At 39.3% G+C, this 6,331-nt stretch overlaps 1 long non-coding RNA gene across 1 annotated transcript in view; it reads left to right on the plus strand.

Moving 5' to 3' along the window:
- Positions 1-5,802, plus strand: part of LOC106948100 (uncharacterized) — a 63,517-nt gene extending 57,715 nt beyond the window's left edge. The window contains exons 2-3 of the long non-coding RNA XR_001425108.1: positions 4,189-4,301; positions 5,704-5,802. This is a non-coding gene — a long non-coding RNA (uncharacterized LOC106948100). The remainder of the gene's footprint in view (positions 1-4,188; positions 4,302-5,703) is intronic.
- The last annotated feature ends 529 nt before the right edge of the window (positions 5,803-6,331 follow it).

The following is a 6,331-nucleotide window of genomic DNA, read 5'->3' on the forward strand; positions in this document are numbered from 1 at the left end:
CTTCCTCTTGGGACTTAATCTCATAAACCACTATGGCCCACTGACATCATCACTTTAAGCCACCAGGCAACACACTGCGTTTCAGGGGAGGTAAAATAGATGCACTTTCTACTCAGTTGTGCCGTGGCATAAACATCTGACACTGAGGTGGCATATTGGTATTTTCTTAGTGTTTTCCCTTCACCCAATAGGAAACTAATTTAGCATTTGGTGGTGTACTTTGTAAAATACTCTGAGGATAATACCTGCAGAATGTACCGAAAGTGCTGATTATTGTTGCAGATAAAACCAAGCTGTTATTTTGTACAAATAAAAAAATATATATTTTGAAATCGCAACAAACTCCTCATCCATTCAATTTCTTCTGCTTTTTCAAGGTCGTGCCGGGCTTGGAGCAGTTCATCTTTTCCGGTTTGAAAACCCTGGTTAAGCGATGCAAGTCTTTTTATCAAAAGAAGACTTGCATCTTCTTTTGAAGATCAAAAGAAGACTTGCATCGCTTTCTTTCGATATACAACTTTGTGACAAATTAATTTAACACTTTCAGACTTGGTTTTAATATGGTAAATTAGTTGGATAGGAAAAAAAAAATTGCAAAAAAAAAAAAAAAAAACCTTTACCTGTGAGATCTTTGATTGTTTGATATCATTTTCTGAGTTTTTTTTTTCTTTTTTTTTTTAGTTGAGACAAAAGAAGCCACTGCGACAGACTGGCGACCTGTCCAGGGTGTACCCCACCTCTCGCCCAGAACGTAAGCTGGAGATGGGCACCAGCAACCCTCCCAACCCCACTGAGGGACAAGACTGTAAAGAAAATGGATGGATGGATGGATGAACAAAAGAAGCCAGAGCTATACCTTAAAACATTAGCGTATAATATTCCTTTATTTTAGTTCAGATACATTTTGGGATGAGTTTTCTGTCGATGTAATCCTCCTGAGCACTTTGTGTGAATTAGAAAATCTGAGCCAATGAAACTAACTCATTCCAAAAGCAAAGCCCAAATTGAGCCCAAATGTCCATGTTAGACTTGAAAATATAGATTTTTCAAAAGATAACAAAGTAATATTTTAGATATTCATCTATATTTAGTACTTTATGGCCGCAGGCGGACAACACACACATTAACTGCATACAATTTTTGAAATATTTTCCTTTTCACCCATTTCCATTACTGGTGATACCAATCACTGATTCGGGTGACTTTTATAAAATATGACAGATATCAGATCAAACTAGGTCTGAATGAACTGCTAATATCTATTATTTATTGACCTCATGTCACTAGATTTCCTTACAGGAGGCTGTGGGGAGATCATTAAAACTGATGCATGGTCAAGAAAGGTGACACAAAGCAACTAAAACTGCCAAGGTGTGAAATGATGAAGGGGTCATTTGACCAACATTCACAAATACTTATAGTGGGTGAGTGAAGAGGAAAATCTGCTCTTTAGCGCTTTGTCCCCGTTTCTACCTGGGTCATCTACCTTGAGGAAATATGTTAACGGCATCTGGGTGACTGGGCTTTCACTCAAAATGAAATTGAGCCCTGAGAAGCTCTTCCCACTACATGCTTTTCTGTAAGAACTGCATTTCTAAAGTAAGCCTTGTCCTGGAAACTTTGAACCCAACCAATAGAATAAAAGACAAAACAAATCAAACATCCACTGTTACTTTTTTTTGTTATTTTTGCTAAGTGGTTTTACAGGCTGCACAGTAAAACAGTTGGCATCACCGTTAGCTTGCAGCAAGAAGGTGCTGGATTCAATTTCCAGTCAGGGTACTTGCTTGGCGTTTGTTCCATATTCTGCATACGTGAGTTCTTCCATTACCTCCTACAGTCCAAAAATATAACTGTTAGGTTAAATGATCTCTCTAAATAGTCCTTAGGTATGAGTGTATATGTGCATGATTGTTTGTTCAGTGTGTGTGTGTGTGTGTGTGTGTGTGTGTGTGTGTTGCACCCCAGTTCTTGCCCAATGACTGCTGGGCAAGAAACTCAGATAAAAATAAAATGTATATGGTGCCATTAGTAATACTTAGCTTTATAAAGACTGGCTTGGTATGTGTCCTATTGACTGTGTTATGTCTTTAGGCTGCATTACTGTTGCATAGACATACCACCCCAGACTGGAGGGCAGGCAGGCCAGGGATTACCCTCATGGAACAAAAGACAAAAACACCAACGTGTTTCTGTGATGCTCACAACAAGGGATTAGAGGACTCCCACAGACAGGATTAAAACAATACCTAGCATTTTCTCTGTTGTTCTACACTAATCTATTGCTTCTTATGTTAAGAGATGCTATATTTTATTTGCTTTCTCTCTGTGTTTGCAGCATTTTTTCCTAGCCTTCTCATCCCTGCTTTTTAACGGTTAACCTGTGTTTTGGCCTTATCCCTGCTTTGGCAGGATTATGTCAAGCCTTCTTAATCCCCAAATTCAACCTTTTGCTTCTTTCTCTGAACAGCGCTATAATTTGAAAATCAATAAGTTCATATTGGGAAGTGGGAGTACTTTTAATGAATCCAATATTTTCATTTGATGGATCATCTTAAAAAAAAATCTAGCAGCAAGTCATGATGTAATGGAATGATGGTCCCATCATGACATTTATGGGACCATCTTTTATTACTTTTGGAGACTTTACCATCCTAAAGGTGAACTTGGTTAGGCAGTTAAACCTGGGTTCTCATTTATAAACATCGCATCTACACAAACAGGGCTTGAAATTGGCGTAAGTCACTTTCTACATAAAGGTTGTAATCTATATAACTGCAAGTCAACTTAAATCTTAAATGAAAGTCGGCACAATATTTCATGCACAAAATGTTTACAGCTCTAAAACCTTTTCAAGCAATGAAACTGCAACAATCAAAAGCTTTAATAATCTACACCAAACTAAATGTTTAGGTCTAAACGAGGCAAATATCCTTTCAAAAATATGAGAAATTATGCTTTTGGGACACGCACTCGATGTAACATGCCTTCGTGTAATTTTAGCTTTCTTGAGTTAGACCAAATGTGGGGGGTCTCCTCATTTATTCCTGTCAAAAAAAAAAAAATCAAATAAGATTTGTCTCTTTCAATCAGAGAAGAAAGCACTTTATTACTTACTAGAAAGAATGACAAAAAATGAATTGGCTTTGAGGTGCTGTTCTAAAGTTGATGATTATCCCACCATGGTGACAGAGTCCCTCAAAATACATGGTTCATGGACTTTTTACCCAATTTGTCATACGGATTATGGGATTTGGACAATATTCACTGAATATATCTGTTGCAAAAAAATGAAGTGGGGACAAGGGCCGTGTTTGTTGTTTCCTGAAGTTGGATGCAAATGCAATTAGCAAATAAAAAGATTGAGTGATAGAGTTACAATCGCTGTGACAACCCGAGATGACAGAGGATGTTGACACAGCTGATATGTGGGGATGAGAAGACTGGGCTGTGACCACACTGATTGGTCTGATGTAATTGGAATGTTGACAAAAATAAACACTGGTTGTTGAGGGCACAAATTATTCTAAACGCTAGCCTGCCAGGCAAAAGCAATCATACCCAAACAAGCCTCGGAGCTATCAGTAATCACCTTTTACCCACTGAACAAAACACCAAAAACAGAGAGGTTTACACATAGATAAGGCCCTCATTTCAAATCCCAGCCAAAAAAACAAACAAAAAAAAAAACACAAGAGCTTTATTCATGGGTGTGATTACAAGGAGGAAATAACAGCCAGTGTAATCAGAAAAAGAGCAACCTCCAAGGCAGGTGTAATCAAACACAGAGTGCCTGGAGGGCAACAGCGGCAATAATCAAATACACACTGTCATCGGTGCTTGTTCATCAGGCTATGGAGGGATAATAATATGATGAGGATGAAGAGATTCTTCCACTCAGGAGCTGGTGAGGAGAAGCAGGGACACAAGAGAACCACACGTCGGGAGTTGCTCAGGGTGCTTTTTGACTGCAAAGACATAAGATGCAGTATAATTTTCTGACAAGAAACGGCAAAAAAAAAGAAAAGAAAAAGGGAAAAAAAAAGTGAATAATAAGATATCTGCCAATTACATCCTGAAAGGATTTTTTTATTTGTAACCAACAGTGGCTGACACCCAATTATAATTCTTAAATCTGCATATCTCTCCACTAAACTGTCATTCATTTGTCTATTTTTTGACCTTCAGATCTATCATTCACTGCCATGGCATGCAGCATCTCTGGATTGGCACTTCTGATGAGCCGTGGGGGGCTTACGCTGCTGTCAAACAGACTCTTTGTGACAACTCGACACTTGTGGGTATGTTCAGTCTCAAAGACCCGTGAAAGGAGAACACCAGTGCAGAAGAGAATTGATGCTGAAACACTGTCTTCACTTTGTTTTAGTTACTTTTTCATAATTTGCAATTGTGATTCGGATAAAACAGATTTTTTTTTTTTTTTTTTGTGCTCAGGTCCATTTGCTTTTGTCACACAGAAATGCGTGTTTTAACAGTGCCCTAACTCTTCTATCATCCCCATCAGCTACTGGTGTCTTGGTCTTCTCCCAAATCTTCCTGACCTTCCTCAAATAAACCTATCAGCTGTAATCAAGACCACTCTCATCCTTTCTCCTACATTTACTCTGACATATACACACAAAGTGCTAGGCACACACGCTCATAACAGCGGTGTCAACCTTTCATGCAGGTCTTTTCTCTCCCTCGTGGACTTTTAGGCAGGGACACTCTGTGCCAAATTACTCTGTGCTATCAGTTGCAACTCCCTAAGACTTGTTTGTCTCTCTTCCAAAGATCATACCTACTTATACTGATAAAATGCATGGTGATCAAATGTTCTCAGTGCACAGCCTAACAAACCATCCTCATCAGTTTAAAGGGCACACACATTTTAGATCTTTTCTAACATAATAAAGCCTTTGTAATCACACTCAAAACTTCCATATGGACGAATAATCGTACCACCCTTCCTCGAAGCCTGTCCCTGTGGCTGTAACGACAGAACAAACAAACTGTTTTCAAGGGAAAAAGGTCATTTCAATTAGACTATATGGGATGAACTAGTTGGCCACTCAGTTACAGTACAAAAATAAATAAGGTGATTACTTTTGTAACAAAGACGACCTATACAAGAAATGTGGGCGAGTTCAGTGGGATTAACCACAAGTGAAGAGGCTGGTTCTCTTCTAATCCACCTAAAACAGGCTTGGTATTATTATTATTGATTGTGAAAAATTACTGCAAATATTTTGCAGTTTTTTTTTTGTTTGTTTTTTTTTACTTTGGTAATACAAAATGTCAGTGTCAGTGTAAGTACCGTTAATATAAATATTAAAGTGTAAATGATCATATGGTTGACCACCACTTCAGAAGAACTTGTTGCGCAATAAACGCATCATAACTAATGGCAGCAACCATCTTTGAATTAGCAGAGCTCTGAGGTGTAGCATTTGCATCGGAATTACGGCGACACAATTTAGCGCATTATAGGAATGAAACATGCATGTAAAGCAGGTTGGTGAGAAGCAAGAAAGAAGATCCAGATAGGATGGAATAAGCTCACGTTGCAATCAGTCTTACAAAACATCACCTTCTGTGCCCTTTTAGCTACAAAACACTTCAGCAACACAAACAAAGCAAAATACAACGAAATAAACAATTTGAAAATTGTTCATTTATTCGTCACCATTTTCCTCTTCCCAGACACAGCAGTCATTATGACCAGTTATAGTGAGCAGAGGAGCTCATCTGATGGGTCTGTGAGTTCTGCAGGACTGATGAGCAAAGAAGACGTGGTGAGTTCTCTTGGTCTAGAGCAGTGGTTCTTAACCTGGGTTCGATCGAACCCCAGGGATTCGGTGAGTCGGTCTCAGGGGTTCGGCGGAGCCTCTGCCGCGGAGGTAAAGACACACTTGTCTAAAGTCGTGATGACGCCCCGCTTTGCCATCACTTGCTGCAGAGGATCACGTTACATTGCTTAGCCAATCAGTGCTGCGGAGGAGCAGTGATTGAAGGAGTTCCACTCTCAGCATGGATTTGAACTTGTCTCTTTAATTACTTCAGCAAAACTCACCGTTTTTACTAAATTCTATAGTCTAAATCTGCTCCTTAGTCGCATCTTTTCGGGGTTGCTACTGCCTCTAGTGGCGTGGGGGTGGTAACACAGCTAATATAATTACATTACTAAATCAGAATACCGCAAAGTATTTTCTGAATGCGCATATGAAACTGGGGGGTTCGGTACCTCAAAAAAGGTTAAGAACCACTGGTCTAGAGTCTGGGCAAGTGTCTGCTTGCTCTGCTGACGGCATCAGGTGTGTGGAGCTGTGGT

This window comes from Poecilia latipinna, unplaced genomic scaffold (assembly GCF_001443285.1).
Source record: "Poecilia latipinna isolate Pla-1442-1.1 unplaced genomic scaffold, P_latipinna-1.0 Scaffold272, whole genome shotgun sequence".
NCBI classification, from domain to species: domain Eukaryota; kingdom Metazoa; phylum Chordata; class Actinopteri; order Cyprinodontiformes; family Poeciliidae; genus Poecilia; species Poecilia latipinna.